The 18,603-nt window shown below is 33.0% G+C and overlaps 1 pseudogene; it reads left to right on the top strand.

Annotated features, from left to right (window-relative positions):
- LOC149203992 (DExH-box ATP-dependent RNA helicase DExH6 pseudogene) overlaps positions 1-13,817 on the top strand; it is a 28,392-nt pseudogene extending 14,575 nt beyond the window's left edge.
- The last annotated feature ends 4,786 nt before the right edge of the window (positions 13,818-18,603 follow it).

Below are 18,603 nucleotides of genomic sequence, written 5' to 3'. Positions count from 1 at the left end.
ATGTAGTACTACTTCGTACTCTCTATTGAGATAACTATTTTTTCTACCATTTGTTACTTTTTTAGAATGTCATGTATCTTTTTAAAATGTGAGGTAACTTTATGGTTCATTTTTTGTTAGTTCAAGATTAGATTTTATATTTTAATTTTTTTTTGTAATTTCTGTAGCACGCTTTCGTCTTTATGGAATGGGCATATATATTACGAAATTAAATCCTTACCTTTAATTAGAATGGGCAGATATTACGAAATCAAATATTTATTTTTAATGATTGGTTAAGTGTTTTTATTATAATTTAAATATTAAATAAAATCATTAATATAGAATTATTAAATGAAATCCACTATGATTCTTTTCACATCGTTTATCGAATCTCTATATTAAGCGAAAGATGGAAAAGCATAAAACTTTATCATTAAATATGGATTGGTCAAGTGTCTTATCATCATCAAAATATTGAATAAAATTATTTGATTTTAGATTCAGAATGTAAAATTAATAAAATATTAAAATAGAATTGTTTGTGTATATGATATATAATTAAAATACTTTTGCGTCAAATGACGCAAAACTAGTGCATACGATATAGAATTAATATACTTTTGCATCAAATGATGCAAAACTAAATCATCATTTCACATCGAGAAAAATGAGCATTGTATTTTAAAAATTTGTTATAATTTCTGTACCTCTCGGATGTAAAAAACATAGCAAGAGTCGTAAAATGGAATCCCTCGAGGAGTTTTAATAAATTAACTAATAAATAAAAAATTAGTTATCATGGAAGTTAAAATTGGTGCCATCGTGGTGGATTCTAAAATGAGTTAAATGATGTTGCATGCAAAAAAAAATGGGTGGCATCATGGTGGATTCTAAAATGGGTGGGATGGTGTTGCATGCAAAAAAAATAGGTGGCATCATGGTGGATTCTAAAATGGGTGGGATGGTGTTGCATGCTATAATCAATTGAACGTGGGTGGAATTTCATCAATTGAACGTGGGTGGAATTTCATCTTTCTTCAACTTTCCAGTTGCGTTTGCTAACATTAGCGTTGCAGGAGTTGGGTTTACATTGCAGAGGTTGGATGGTCATGTTTCAATCCTTGTGGAATTTTTAAATAACTTGTCACATATGCAAGTTGATAGCAAGGGTATGAAAACCGTCCTTAATTAGACAATTGAGTTTGTCGAATTTTGTTTTTCCAGTGGTGTTTATTCCGAAGAAATCCTCTTGTGGTTGTTTACCATTACATTGTATGGTGTCGTCAAGCAATGGTGCTATTATCTACCCACTACTTCTATCTCATATTTTAAATAAACGGTTAACGAGCTTCGTTTCGTCTTCAAAAAATATGAATATGAACACATTCTTAATGAAATTGATCAGCTTGGAATGGAATCGAATGAATCTCTTTAATATTTCGCTAATCGTTTCCTTCATATTTGTTATGAATTTTTGGATGAGGATGAGGACCGGTAGTTCCTGGTTGAGAAGTTTCATTTCTTATTCTCAATGTTAAGAATTTTTTTTGAATCTGATCCATTATTTCCTCCTTATCAAAAAAAGATTCAGCATCCCAAGGAAGAACCAGATATGCCTTTTTTCCCATATCCCCCTCCTATTGATGTTACGTGTTTTCGACCTGAACCAATCATCAAACCAGAATATCAATTTGTTGATGAAGAATTATTTTTTCTTTCACATATTCCCTTGATGGTTATTCAGCTGACCTTATCAATCAACCATCTACAAATATTGATACCTCACCAGTCAATATTCTACCCATTAATGAAGTTGAATCCTTGGAAAACCATCACCCTCATGATTTCCTTTTCTCTGAATTATACATTAAAGATTATTCAAGTAACATGGATGAACCTTGGTTCCTACAAGAAGATTTATATTGCAGTAATTCCAATTAGAGTTTGATGTGATTATCGATGATTTTATTTGATGTATAATTCATTTTGATCAAGAATATGACATGATTATCACTAAGAATTTTTTTGGTAATCTAAAAAATATATTTGATCAACATGAATCCTTTTCTGAATCTCATCATTGAAATAAAGACTCTTGTTTCAATAAGAAGGTGATTGTGTTTTCTCAAAATTCAAAGTTAAGTTAGGTGAGTAGGACACTTCAGCCTACACTGATAGTTATGTCAGGCTTCTATCACCATGAGGGTATTTTTGATTTCAGTCATTTCATGATTCTTTTGCAAAATTTCATCTCTAATGTCATCATGTAGGATGTCAACTCTGTCCTAAGGGATGCTCATTTTCTTCACGTAAATTTTTTTGACCCTTTGAGGAAGAAAATTTAATTTTATAAATTAACTACCACTGCTACATCACAACTCAAGCAAATATTTAACATGTGATGTGGGAATAGAGAGTGATTTTAATGAATGTCAAATATTTGAATCTAACCTATATTCTGCATCATCCATTAAATAATTTCTCTTACACAACAACATTGATTGTGGTCAGCCTGTTAATGTTGCTTATTATGTGGATCTGTCTTTGATCAATTTTTCCTGTTGTAGTTTCCCCAAAGGTTGTTCCGTGATCCTATTGAAAATTACCTAGAAGAATCTTATCAGTTTGGACCAATGTGTCGTGGCCTATACCTGCATGTGCTTCATCGAGTTTGGTATGGTCATGGACTTGGTAATTACTATTGTTGTTTGAAAAAATCCGTCGAGTTTTTGTCATCGTTGCAATTTTACTTCTTGTTCATGTTTTTTAGTTCGTATATTTGCATGGTTTGTCCTTTTCCTTGCGCTCCATTTTATTTTTGTTCTACACGAAAATATCCTTCAACCCAAAGATTGGGAGAAACTTCTTTGGATGTACTAGAAATTCCATTTCACATGACCCAACCCTGTATTATTTAGCTTTAGGATAGGATAGGCTACATTTAGTTAGATGTATTACATTCTTGTTTTATGTTTTTGTTTTTCCTATTTTTATTCTTTGGCTTATATGTATTCTTGAATAAATCCAATTTGAACTTCGAGATGATGTGCCTCATATTTTGTGAAAGGAAAGTTATAGTAACACACAACCCTTGGCTTACCTATTACCCGTTTCTTTTTTTTTGTTTACATATTTTAAGTTGATTATTTTTCGATCGAAAAATATGATCCTTCAGTCTGGAAGCTACAAGAAAACCATGATAGTTGTACCTATTTATAATTCTCATTCTTGCACTCAATCATGTTTATGAATAGTGTGTTCTTTCTTATCTATCAGAGTAGAGTAACATAAGTAAAAACCTTTTAGCGAACAAAGCATCCAAGGCCTTGTACCTGTCTCTGAAGGAACAACCTCTTATTCTCTCAATATGCTGGGATCCCTCTTCCCCGCATTGAAAAATAATAAGTGCCTATGCACATTTTTATGAAAAAAGAAAGAAAGAAAAATAAATGGTGAAAGAAGAGAAAGGCTTCCAGTGCAGGGAGGTGAAGCAAGAAATTTTTTCAAGGTACTATCCAGGCTCACTGGTAGTGAAATGACATTTGTGTTCTTGAAGCGACTCTGCCCAGGTAGTTTCCAGTCCTTCTAGCAGCAGATCAACACTAGAGATGTAAAACTCATACTCTAGTTTTTTTGACTCATCGTACTATATTACCCTTACTTACATCAATAGGCTAATAATATGTCTTTTTTTATGTTGTGTTTCCTCAAGTAATGCAACACGAAAGACTATATCTTTAACTAGGTGAGAGTGGGAAGTTGAGGCAGCTCACTGATTGAATCAATGCTTCCTAGAGAATTGAGACTTTATGCCTAAATAAAATCATTTCAAAGATGTATAGGGTTCTCCTAATGTGTCTCCAAGTGTTTTCATTGTGACAACGACCCTCCAAAATGTTTTCCTATGTCAATTTTGGAGCCTACATGAATAGTCATTTCAAGCCACCTATTGTCGTTGTGTTGTTTGATCTGTTATTTGTGTGTTTTCTCCTAGAGTTGCATCCTCCTAATTCATTGTTTCCCAAGTGTTGTCACCTAACCATTATAAGCGCTTATGTTATCTATTCCATTGTTAGGTGAACGCATGACTTATCTTGACTTAGGAACTAGCATTTCCATGATGTACATGCTCAAAAAGAACTCATAAGCACACAAAAAACAAACAAAATCAAGAAAGTGTTCTTTAAGGAAAAAATGCACTTGAAGTTCATCAAGGCATGTTCTTTTATTGAGCACGCTCCTTCGGGCTGAAGAAGTACACCCTCTTTGAGCGCACTTCTTCATGTTGAGCAAGTGTACCCTCCTTGAGCACACTCCTTCATGCTGAAGACATGTGCTCTTCCTAGATGCATGCATGAGCCTCTTTGTTGCATGTGGGCCAATGAAAATTTTAGGGGCGAATCTTAGCCCATGGGAGAAATTTAAGGGGTTTTATATTTTGGAGGGGCGATGCTTTTATATTACACTTTATTTATATAGTTTACCAAAATAATATTTAAAAAATAAATAAATATTATAATTTAGCCACAATATTATGAAAAATAAGGATGATAAAACTTGGTTTCGCCTCTCGAAATTTCATTCCAAGCATGATTCACCTTGAAAATATGGTTTACAGATGGGATTTGTTTCTAGTCACCATGATTTCCTGGAACTGTTTATGGCTATTTTTCCCTCTAGCATTGGGGATTAAGAAAAACAACATAATCGCAAAAATTGGGGCATTACCAACACAGTGAATGCGGGCATAGCATTACTAATGGATTGGGACAACTGAGAGTTCTCCTCTTCATTGGTTGTCAATGTTCGTCATCTTTTTGAATTTCTGCTACAATTTGGTATGTGGGTTTCTATTATTATCTCACACTTTTAGCTCTGAAATTTTGGGAATTTTTTTAGGCTGCATCTAGCTTGGAATGAATGTGGGTTTCATATATTTATTATTAATTTTACTAATAAATTTTATCTATGAAGACAATTATTCAATGGATCCGTTGAAATCTTGTGTACTATAAATACAAAAACCTATATTTTCTAATGAAAGGGAATACTTTTAAACAGTGATATATTTCTCTTAATTTATATATGACAAATTTCTATGATGATCCCCAATATGGTCTTCCATATATTAGTTCGCATAACTAACACATACCCATCTAAACCTCCCTTTTATGCACCTCAAGGTCATGGAGTTCTTAGTTACATATCTCATGAATTTCAATATATGATATATTGCACATTTGTGTGAATTCAAATGTGCATTATGTAGCTGGAAAATGTGCAACCTCAGTGCATATATCACACCCTGTTTTAGATGGGTCTTTGTTCTATTCACATAATTCATCATCTAGATTCACTAAATCATTTCACATACAAACACAAAATGTGTTGATATATCCCCTACCCTATCATGGAATGTTGATCACCTGGCTTTTCGTAGTGCAATAATAAGGGTTTCATATAAATAGGTTCTCCATTTTTCCAGCATTGAGTTATGAGAATAAAAAATCATTTGGAATTGTTTTATATATAGTAGTTTTTCTTTTGTTTTTAGTGTACTTTTATGCCAGGAGGTTATTTCATATTTACCCTTTTTTTAGAGGCCTCGACTAAAAGCAAGTTAGCAGTGCTGAATGAAAAACTGAGCACATTGGAGCGTCGGCTAGAGTTACCCGAAGCCAAGGTCAAAATTTCATTAGGTACTTTGGGATTGACTTGATCCATGCCCTTTGCCTACTGGAGACAAGGAAAGAGCAAGTTTTCAGACCAAAATGATAAAATTAACACCTCGAGACATGAGGCATAACATCCTTGAGCATGATCAAACAATGCACTAAACTATGGGAGCAATGGATATTGCCTTACCTCATATAGCTATATCTATAAAATATATTTACCTATGAATTATTGATACGTAAACTCTATTTCTCCAACATTTTATGCAAAATCCAAGATCAATATCATGATATCTTAATTAATTCAAAATCCCCGTAGATGATGTTTTTGCTCCCAATATTTTAATATGTCTTCTTATACTAATTTCATCTATAACCAGAGATGGATTTTAATGAAATGTTGACATATCAGGAAAGTTGAGGTTTTCATGTAGGCTGATGTGTGTAAAGCTAAAGTTATCTATACTAAAATACAATGCAAGGTTTCCTAGGATGTCATATTGGTAACTGTTGCAATAGTGATTCTTTCTTTGTTTCTTTTTCTCATGGTAACATTATTCATCCATTTAGTCTTTCCACTTTGTTTTATTTTTCATGGTATCGTTTTTCATCCATTCTGTCATTTTAATTTTATATGTGCATTGTAATTTGCAATGAAATTTGTAGTATATCATAAATTTGGGCATCGAATTGGGCACTTGCTAGTTCTACTTAATATTCTTTTTATTTTTCTTGAACTCTCACCTTGCTTAGTTTCAAGCGTCATTTCTCTTGAATCATGGTCTGTCTTTTTAGTTTATGGTTAGTTATAAAATTGTTTTCTAGAAAAATAAATTTCCTTGCAATTCATGTTTACACAATGGCTTGTACTTTGGTGCTTATCCTCCTCCTTTTTGGGCACATGAAAATAAACATGAAGGGTTCTCATTTTCATGGGAATGGATAGTCAAAGAAAATTATGCAACATCCCTACAATTTAAAAACACAGATGCATAAGAAATGGAAATGGATAGTGAATCTCCAACTTTGGAGCATGATATTGAAACAATGTGTTTGCCAAAGGAATTTGACATGGTTAATAAAGCAAAGTGAACTGACATTGAAGCTCATTTCCTCATAAAAGAATCACTTGATAAAATTGCACTAAAACAAGCTAGTATCAACATACCTACATGACACAAAAAAATGTTTCACATGTGTGCCAGCCAATGTGTAACGAATAAAATATATATATAAATAATGTCAAATAATATAAATAATAATAAGCATAAATAATAGTTAGTTAAGCTAGTAATTAGGTTGAAGAGGTATGTCTAATAGGACATGACTCTTCATGAAGAGACACTTTCTTGGTATATAAGCAAGCCTCTCGTTCTCATTTGTAAATCATTCATTCTTATTCTCATTCTTATTCATATTTAATATATAATATTTGTATCCTCATGGATATCTATACAATTCCAAGTCTTCTGGAGTAATTAATTTGTAGAAGGAACTTTGTTCGCTTCATTTGGTATCAGAGGAGTTCGGTCCTCTAGGTTGCTTAATCAGTGCACAGAGCTCATTCTCCAATCCGGGTCCTTGGCTATCGAAATTTGTCAACCTTGTTGGCGTACAATTGAAGCATTTTGCTTAGAATTTGGGAGTTTCTCCTTTTCTCTATTTTTCTAGGCCTTTGGCCCATAAAAAATAAAAATAAAAAAATAAAAATAAAAATTAACCTATATATATATATATATATATATATATATATATATATATATATATATATATAGTAAATAAAACAAAAAAAAGAAGAAGAAAAAAAATTAAAAGAGAAAACAAAACAGATACAAAATCTCATACCAAGTATATTTAAAACATTTTACATGGAGAAGCCCGTGGTTTTAAAACAACCCATGGTAATAGCCCATAGTATTTTAAAAGTTAAATAAAAAATAGTGATACAAAATCTCTTACGTGAAACGTAAATATTACTTTTTATAGGAGCTTTTAAAAACAACCCATGGTAATAGCCCATGGTATGTTAAAAGTTAAAGAAAAAACAAGGATACAAAAGCTCTTACGTGAAAGGTAAATATTACTTTTTACTTAAAAAGTATTGTGAACATCGTGACCATGTCATATGAAAAGACGTGACCTTTATATTTATCAAGTGTGGTGATATCATAAAATTTTATATTAAGTGTGACTTTTATATTAGGTGGGGTGACATTAAAAGTTATCAAGGGAGTAATTAAGTATATATAAAAAAGGACCAATTTATTATTAAAAGAAAGAAGTGAAACTATTATTATTATAAGATAATAAAGTTATTTTGGAAAGGGGTCTTAATATAAAGAAATACATACCGATATAGAGGGCAACAATATAAAAGAGTATTTTTTTTTTAATAAAAGGGTATTCAAGTTTTTAACAATCCACATTAAGGGAGAATATGGGAAATATATATATATATATATATATATATATATAGAAGGGAGATAAAATAAGCTAGAAACAAAAAAAATAAAAAAATAAAAAATAAAAAAATTCCATACAAAGTTAAAAGAAGTAAAGAAAAAGAAAAATTATGGAATCCCTGAGTAGGGAACAAAAACAATCAATCGCAAGAGATATAGAACAATTGATTACAATAATGGAGAGATAGGCTGAGAAGAGAAAGAGAATGGATTCCTTCTTCCATTCTCTACATCCATCATCACTTCCACAGAATGATGTTATCCAGTGTACCGAGAAAGTGCAGTGAAAAGATTAAGAGAATGACAAAATAGCCAAAATTCAACAAAGCAAGGAAGTGTTAGAACGCGAACATAAAAATCTTGTGGATATACAATACAAAGAATTAATGGAAAAGGACGAAGAATTTTCTCGTCTGAAAGACCACGTCGAAAAATTACTAGCACAAGTGAAGAAGACTAAAGTCACAAAGAAAGAACTCAAGAAGCACTTATGAAAACAAGAAGAGGAAACTTTGCGTTTAAAGAACCTTAATAAAAATTTATTAGAACAAATTAGAGATCTAAAAGATGAAAAACTTAAAATTCAAAACACTGAAATGAAAGTTGATGAATCAAAAACCAAAGAACTTTTATGTCTAAGAAACCGTAATCAAAGTCTGCTCAATCAAACTAAGAAGCTTAAGGAGGATAAGAAAGCATTAAAAGATAAGTTGGAACAAGTCACTCAAGAAGAAGTATCGAAATCTCCAGTCATAACAGTTCAAGTTGAAAATAAGGGAACGAATACCGATCCAGTGAATATGACAACTCAAGAAGAGAAGTTAGTGGAAGAAATGACACACATAGATGTTGCAGTTCAGACAATGGACATCGCAAGTGAATGTTCCATAACTAATTCAGCAACATCTTTGCCAGAAGAAAATCTAAAAACTTTATATCGGCATCCAAATCATGAGATTAGACAAATCAGCCAAGCTGTGAATCAGGACCATTCAAACCGTAGACAACAAATTAATGTTTCAGAAAATAATGACGTAACATCAATTCCGTCTTATGCTGACAAGTTGTTACAAAATTCTAGTGATCAGAATACTACACAGAAGATTAATCTGGGATGGTCTGATCCCTTCTCAGTGTGACAATTCTATTTGTCACTAAGAAGATCATATCATCTTGTATTGACAAAGATGACTGTTCCAAGACAGAAAGATATTCAAAGCCGAAAAAGAGACCAAGCCTTTTTTCATTGACAAGCTTTGAGGACAAAGCTCTTTGAGGAAGGAGGCAATGTAACAAATATATATATATATATATATATAATGTAAAATAATATAAATAATAATAAGCATAAATAATAGTTAGTTAAGCTAGTAATTAGGTTGAAGAGGCATGTTTAATAAGACATGACTCTTCATGAAGAGACACTTGCTTGGTATATAAACAAGCCTCTCATTCTCATTTGTAAATCATTCATTCTTATTCTCATTCTTATTCATATTTAATATATAATATTTATATCCTCATGGATATCTATACATTCCAAGTCTTCTGGAGTAATTAATTTGTAGAAGGAACTTTGTTCGCTTCACAATGAGAGCTCTCTGTTTGTTGCTTGCTACCAACAAGAAAATAAATATTCTTAAGGATCTGGAAACCTTAAAATTTCTTTCCAAAATTGTGATTGAATACTCAACTACATTCTATGAAGAAAGAATTTGTATAATGGCCTTTAACATAATATTTTCCTTTGATGAATATATCTACCTCAGACACGAAAGGAAAACATCTAGAGTTTTCTAGATCAAAGCATTGATAAAATTAAGGATGTTAATGTTGTTAGCAAAGTTAACCTGATGGAGAGAAGACACCATCTTTATTCCTGTTAATCCTTCCATAGTGACTGGACAATTAGGGATATTGTTAAACACATCATATTTTGAAGATTGTAGTGCTAGTGAGGAATTCTTAAGTGATACTAGAGGTGGCATAACATAAGTTTGTTCTATGCTAATGAGAGTTGGATCCAAGTTATACATGGGGGATGGAGTTAATTTTCCTTTAGATATAATATGTCTTCATCTTGAAAAGGAAGTATCAAAGAGGAACTCAAATCAACCCTGGGTTGTGAGGTGAGTAATGATCCATTTTACGATCAACTTTTCAGTGTCAAACCTCAGTCTATTTAATTAGGGGTTGAAGGAGTAGGTAAATTTCTAGGGACTGGTATGCAGGGGCCAAAGGAAAAACCTAGAGTTGGGGAGTGGTGGGATAATGAATCAAACATGAGTGATATTACAAACCATATGGGACAACTTTCTCAGGACTCACCCAACTCTTCATATTCCTCTGGAAAAGAAAAATTCATGCAAACATCTTTCAACATTTCACCTAAAATCTTCAATCACACCTATGTATATTAGCATGTTTGTAAGTCCTTGGTGTTCGAGAAAGTTGATCCCATTGTTGTTGTAAGCAACTAGTTAGGTTTGTTATGTACAACATATTTTGAAATATTAAATGGAAGTGTCAATAGTTGTGTATGACTCTGGGTAGTTTGAGATATATGGATAATTAGTTGTATTGTAACTCCCTTTAAAGTCCAATATACAAAAAACCATCCATTCCCTTGATCTACATGTTGCTAATGCTTTTGAGATAACTTGCGTATGATTGTGTTTTAAAAGAGAAAACTAGTGGTAGATTTGTTTCAGTTGCAATATATTTGAGAGCTACCTTTGTACAACTCTTGATACTAAGTTGTTGTCCCTAGAGTCCTTAGCTGTGTAAAATCCTACCATTGACATTCAACATGCTCCAAAATGACAATTTTGTCACTTTGAACCATTATACTACAATTCTAATTTGTACCCTGCCTAAAATGTATTGACTCAAGCTTCCAACTAGACACGTCTTTTACTAGAGAAAGTGAAATGATTTCGGTCTCACAGCTACCTGCAATGTTATCCCTATGTAATTCTCTGGATTTTTAGGATGATGATGATTTTGTATGAGTTAGTAAGACTGTAGGAGGCTAGGAGGCTATATATGATGGTTGACTTTGTTACTGGATTCTCATTGGAAGTCTCCAATGGAAATACTAATGACATGAAACAATTGTAGTTCTTTATAGCTAGAATGAGCTAAGGCTTTGGAACTAGTATTTCCCAAATTCGATTTCATTACACGATTTCATTACACGAGAGTGATTCTTTGGCTATATATATTTTGGCATGACTATATAAACTATGTTTCTCTATGTTAAGTTGCTATTCAAAAACTTCTCTGTTTTCTTGCTGCTTATTTATTAATGCAATTTGGAACCATGTTTAAACCTAATGAGAACGTACCTTGTGTCAATCATAATATGAATTGAGATAAGAAAGTAAGTAGCTTTTCTTATATACTAATATTTGTTAAAATTCAAAGGGCACTGGAATTTCTTGGGTATAATACATCGAAAAGAAGTTCGAGAATTTCTATGTTGATCATAGAGATGCAAGATAGCAAACCCAAAGTACAAGCAACTCGTATGGCATTGGTGTGAATCATATTATTGTGGTTGAAATCCATGAACGAGATCTCTATGTTGATTTATGTTGATTATACTTAGAGATTTGCTTCCTTCTCCACTATATTTGTGCCTGATATTAATGAGCACCACTCTTGATGCCGACTTTTTTTTTTTTGAAGTATTTCAATGATTTTCCTATCATTAATATCCCTGGGTTCACTTACCTAGTCTACCCATTATTTGGAGGATGTACTTGCTCTTGTAGAATTTGGGATGGATGAGAAACAGTTAACTGATCATAATGGTCAAAATTCAGCAAGTTGAAAGACCCCATCATTGACTCAGGAAGATGCGAGTGCTATGGATGAGGCTATCACTCTTGTCTGGCTATAGAATGATTTTGATTTGCTAATGGACATAATTTCAGGGAATCCAAGCCCTGGATTATGTAATTATAAACATTTTTTAACTGGAGCTACACCACTAATTGTGGCTGCTGGAAAAGGCAGAGTGGATGATGTTTCACTACTGCTCTCATATGGTTTCGATTGTATTTTATAGGCACAAGATGGGAGTATGGCTTTAGAATGGGCTCAGAGGGAGCATCAAGACGAAGTTGTGGAACTTATCACGAAACCAATCAAAGAGGATAGCCAAGTGCAGGTGCAGTCAGCAGCTAAAGAAGCACAATTGCTTAGAGTTATATGGTCACAATTTATATGGATGAGGTTGAGGTTAAACTTATTGAAAATTTGTTTAAAAAATATGCAAAAGCCCTAATATGGCCAATTCTGAATCCGAGGAAGGAGTTGTGCTAGTTTTTTTACCAAGATGCGAGGAAATATATCATTGTAGGGATTGCTTGTAAGATTCTCCTATATTTAGATATAATTCAAAGTATCTACTACTGTCTCTTCACTCCATGGTTCCCTTTGCTAAGAAGAAGAAATTTTTCAAAACATCCACCACCCGGTGTTCGTAAGTTTGTTCTCTCCACAAATATTGTTGAAACTGCAATAATTGTTGATGATATCAATTTTGTTATTGATAGTGGGCACATGAAAGAGAAAATTTATGACCCTTATAGTAATGTCTCCATGCTTCAGACAAATTGGATATCTAAGACAAGTTCTAAGAAGAAAGCAGGGCGTGCTGGTCCGTGCCAACCAGGAACCTGTTATCATCTCTTCTCAAAAGTTTGTGCTGCAGCTTTGCCTGACTATCAGGTCCCTGAAATTATGTGAACTCCACTTGAGGATCTCTATTTGAAGGTAAACATACTAGCTCCTGATTTTAATATTAGTGAATTCATTTACAAGGAAATTGATGCACCAGTCGATCTAGTTGTTTGTAATGATTTCACATTACTCCAAGATATAGGGGCTTTAACATGAGGAGAAAAGATTACAACTGGGAAATCAGTTGGATTCCTTACAAGTTCATCCTTTAACAAGTATGATGTTACTATTTTTAATATTATTCGACTTCCTTGATCCTGACTTAACAATGGCCTCTGTCGCAGGCTACAGAGAACCTTTTGTTTTTCCAATGGCACCACGAGAAAAAAAACGAGCCTTTGCATCAAAGATGGAGTTCATGTCATGCTATGGTGGCTACAGTGATCATTTGGAAGTGGTTACAACATTTGACCATTGGAGAGAAGAAAAGAAAAAAGAACATCAAGCTACATTTTATGCTAATAATTTTGTTTCTCATGGAACCATGGTTATGTTGGATGGTATACGCAAGCAGTTGTGGAATGAGCTTACTTAGAAGGGATTAGTCTTAGATGATTTAGAGTCTTGTAGCTTGAATTCTCAGCATCCAGGTATTCTACGTGTAGTTCTATTAGCTGGTTTGTATCCAATGGTAGGAATCTTGTTGCCACCTCTTCCCAGTGGTTAAAAAGCAGTAGTGTAGACTGTCAAGGGTGAAAAAGTACGTATTCATCCTCATACTCAAAATTTTAGGTTGATACATTATAATTCAAATTCACAGAGAAAGGAATTCTTTAATAGGCCTCTGATTGTGTTTGATTAGGTAACACGCGGTGAGGCATCAATGTCCATTAAAAACTGTACTCTAGTCTAGCCCTATCCACTACTATTGCTTGCTACAAAAATGGTGGTTGCTTTGCTTGATCTTGATGAAGAAATGGGTGATGGGGAGACAATGAACTGTGGATGAAGATGAGAACAACAAAGCCGAAGATAATAGCAAGGCACATCTTCACAAGTCAAAAAAGAAGAAATGCAAGGCGGAGGATGTGATGCTCACATCTTCTCGAAGACATGTCAAGAAGAGATATGTAGAAGAGACTACTATGACAAAATTTGTGTGAAATGAGTTGACCGGGTACCTTTGGGAGCTATATATATTTGGGAGCTACCTTTGTACAAATCTTGATTCTGATTTGTTTTCCCCGGAGTCCTTAGCTGCGTACAATCCAACCATTGACATTCCAAATGCTCCATAATGACAGTTTTGTCGCTTTGAACCATTATAATACAATTCTGATTTGCACGCTTCCTAAAGCATATTGAATCAAGCTTCTCACTAGACACGTCTTTTACTAGAGAAAATAAAATGCTTTCGGTCTCACACCTACTTGCAATGTTATCCCTATATAATTCTTTATATTTTTAGGAGGCTAATAATTTTGTATGAGCCAATAAGACTATAGGAGGCTAGGAGGCTATATATGACGGTTGACTTTGTTATCTTGGAATAAAAAAACTCCTAAAGAGACTCTAAATGCCCCCTGTAATTCATCCAATAAGGAGATCATTCTTTGGAGAAATATTTTGTCACTGGATTCTCATTGGAAGTCTCCAGTGGAAGTACTAATGACATGAAACAACTATAGTTCTTTTTAGCTAGAATGAGCTAAGGCTTTGGAACTAGTATTTTCCCAATTGGATGTCATTCCACCTATAGATAATACTGGAAAGAATAAGTTTTTGGCTATATATATTTTGAGATGAATATATAAACTATGTTTCCCTATGTTATGTTGCTACTCAAAACCTTCTCTGTTTTCTTGTTGCTTATTTATTAATGCAATCTGGAACCATGTTTAAACCTGATGAGAATGTACCTTGTGTCAATCGTAATATGAATTGAGATAGCGAAAGGAAGTAGCTTTATCTCTAAGGAAAAAATAAACTAAAGGAGTTTCCACCTGGTGATATATTGATATTTGTTAAAAGTCAAAGAGCAGTGGAATTGTTGGGGTATAATACATAGAAAAGTAGTTCGATAATTTCTATGTTGATCAAGAATTTTTATATATTCTATAGTGGGAAGGGGATTAAATGAGAGTTACATAGTCATCATGTACTAGGAAAGTAGTTTTTTCCTTGTCAGCACATAGAAAACTAGTAAAATTGGCCTACAAGAATTTTTCTGCATGGAGTGCACTGACTGTTTATGGTTAGTTATAAAATTGTTTTCTAGAAAAATAAATTTCCTTGGAATTTATTTTTACACCGTGGCTTGTACATTAGTTCTTATCATCCTCCAAGTTCAGCACATGAAGAGTTTTCATTTTCATCGGAATGGATAGTTAAAGGAAATTATGCAACATCCCTACACTTTAAAAACACAGATGCACAAGAAAGGGAAATGGACAATGAATCTCAAACTTTGGAGCATGATATTGCAACAATGTGTTTGCTAAAGGACTTTGACATAGATAATAAAGTGAAGTCAACTTTCGTTGAAGCTCATTTCCTCACAAAAGAATCACTTGATAAACTTGCACTAAAACAAGCTAGCATCAACATACCTACATGACACAAAAAAAAATGTTTCTCATGTGTACTAGCCACTGAAAGCTCCATATTTTCTCCTTGTTACCAACAAGAAAAGAAATATTATTAAGGATATGGAAAACTTAAAAGTTAATTCCAAAATTTGCTTGAATACTCAACTACATTTAGTGAAGAAAGCATTTGTAGAATGGCCTTTAAGATAATATTTTCCTTTGATGAATACATCTCCCTCAGACACAAAAGGAAAACATCTAGAGTTTTCTAGATCAAAGCATTGATAAAATTAAGGATCTTAATTTTGTCAGCAAAGTTAACCTAATGGAGAGAAGACACTATCTTTAAACTTGTTAATCCTTCCATAGTGACTAAACAATTAGGGATACTTTTAAACACATCATCTTTTGCAGATTGTAGTGCCAGTGAGGCATTCTTAGGTGGTAATAGAGGTGGCATAGCAGAAGTTTGTTTTATGCTGATGAGAGTTGGATCCAAGTTATACTTGGGGGATGGAGTTAGTTTTCCTTTAGATATAATACATATTCACCTTGAAAAGTAAGTATCAAAGAGGAACTCAAATCAACCCTGGGCTGTGAGGTGAGTAATGGTCCATTTTACGATCAACATTTCAGTGTCAAACCTTAGTCTATTTAACCAAGGGTTGAAGGAGTAAGTGAATCTATGGGGACTGGTATGCAGGGTCCCTAGGAAAAACCTAGAGCTAGGGAATGGTGGGATAATGAATCATGAGTGAGATTGAAAACCATATGGGACAACGTTCTCAAGACTCACCCAACTCTTGATATTCCTCTAGCAAAGAAAAATTCCATGTAGACTTCTTTCAGAATTTCACTTAAAATGTTCAATCACCACTCTGTATATTAGCATGTTTGAAATTTAGTCCTTGATGATCAATAAAGTCGATTCCATTGCTGTTGTAAGTAGACTAGGTAGGTTTGTTATGTACAACATATTTTGACATATTAAATGGGAAAGTGTCAATAGTTTTGTATGATTCTAAGTAGTTTTAGGTATCTGGATAATTACTTATATTGTAACTCCCTTTAAAGTCCAATACAAGAAACCATCCATTCCCTTGATCTACATGTTGTTTATGATTTTTTGATAACTTGTTGTCCTATGTATTATTTTGTTTTAAAAGAGACAATTGGTGGCATATTTGTATTAGTTGCAACATATTTCAGAGCTACCTTTGCACAACTCTAAATTCTGAGTTGTTTTCCTTGGAGTCATTTGTTGCATAGAATCCAGCCATTAACATTCTAAATGCTCCATAATGACAATTTTGTCACTTTAAACCATTACAATGAAATTCTGATTTGCACCCTACCTAAACTAGATTGACTCAAGCTTCCCATTAGACACATCCTTTACTAGAGAAAGTGAAATTCTTTCAGTATCATACCTACTTGCAATGTTATCCCTATATAATTATTTGGAGTCTTAGGAGGTTGATTATTCTGTATGAATCAGTACGACTGTAGGAGGCTATGTAATCCATCTTTGAGAGCTTGTTGCACCTATTGAGTGGGCATTATATTTAACATGTCGTTGGAAGTAGTTTGATATCCATTCAAAAGTGAACTCGATAATTGAAATTATACTAAAATATCTAAAAATTGTGAGATTATTCTCACTTGTACACCAATTGGAAATGTGAAAATGTTTAGTATGTGAATATGGTTTGACGTCTATAAAATGATGTTGAACTAATAAAATGGGGGAGAAAAATAGATTCATTCTACTTGAAGTATGGAATCTATATGGAAAATTGAGAGGATATTGGTGTTAGCTACTTCTTTATGTGTATTCGATGTGATAGTTGTAAATGGCCATTGAAGATGGCTCTAGATGTGAAAGCTCTAGTAGAAGAAAAATATTGGCAATAATCCTTGTGCTACATCACAAGTAAGGAGGACCCTCAAAAAATTTCATGGAAGCAACAATCTTAGTACTACAATGCCACGAAACAAAGATCATTATGATACATTTCTAGCAAGGAAGGATCCTTGCACTAGATCATAAGGTAGAAGGGTTAGTCATAATACATTGCAAACTAGGGAACCTAATTGTGTTAAATTACAAACTAGGGAGGACAATTGCACTAAATTGCATACTAAGGAATCTAATTATGCTCAATTTCAAGCCAAGTAATCTAATTATACTCAATTGTAATCTAGGAAAGCTTATCACATTAGTTCATCACAAGACAGTTACATTTGGTTGTTTTTCTTCCTTGTAATCATTAGAGGACATCTTAAAACCTAGGAAACCTGGTAGTTAAGCAAAGGTTTGATTGAAAAAATTATGAAGAAGTATTTATAGTTTCAGGCTCACATTTTGTATGTATCTTAATTTTTTCCATTGTGTGGAAAATTAAAATGAATAAAGAAATGTGGTAGTTAAGAAAAGGTTTTATTGACAAAATGATGAAGAAGTATTTATATTTCCAGGCTCACATTTTGTATGTATCTTAATTTTTTCCATTATGCTGTGAAATTTGAACCTCAATCTTGAAATTAATCGAACCCGATGACTTAGCATGCATAATTTCCATTTACAATACTTTATAGGAAAGTTTGAGAAAATAAAATATCATGTAAGTCTTAAATTTTATAAAGGCCAATATCATGCATGCCTTCATTGTATGTATTTGAGGCTATAAATGAACACAAGTAGAGTGTGTCGAAGTTAAGATGCAAACTATAATATTAATATTTTTTAATAAGTGAATGCAACAAGTTATAGTTTATTTAATGTCATTTATTTTAGACTCTTCATATGAAAGTATTAAAGAAGAAAATAGAGCTAATACTAATTGCACTTGTATTCTTGTTCTATTAAAATATCATTCTCAACTACAGTTATAAATTTTAAGATCTTAACAAAGAGACTTAAAGTTGGGATGGTAGATCATCTTCAAAAGGAGGGAGAAAAAGGACCATGTTAAAGCCTATGAAAGACTAATACACTTTTTAAGAATGTTTACAATTTTTTACCTAAAAGTTTGACTAAAATAATTTAATACTCTCTTTGTGCAAGACCTTACCTTTGTGGAAGGTTCTGTTGATTTGGGGTAGCATCGGATGTGCTCTAGCCACGAAATTTGGTGGAGAGGTTAGAGCAAATGAGATCTCCAATACCCAGAAAGGGTTTGGGAAAATTCTAAACATATCAGGAGA

This window comes from Pinus tabuliformis, chromosome 1_2 (genome assembly GCF_031772625.1).
Source record: "Pinus tabuliformis cultivar Carrire ecotype Pingquan chromosome 1_2, CPIR1, whole genome shotgun sequence".
Taxonomy (NCBI): Eukaryota; Viridiplantae; Streptophyta; class Pinopsida; order Pinales; family Pinaceae; genus Pinus; species Pinus tabuliformis.
This window is presented reverse-complemented; position numbering and strand designations above follow the sequence as displayed.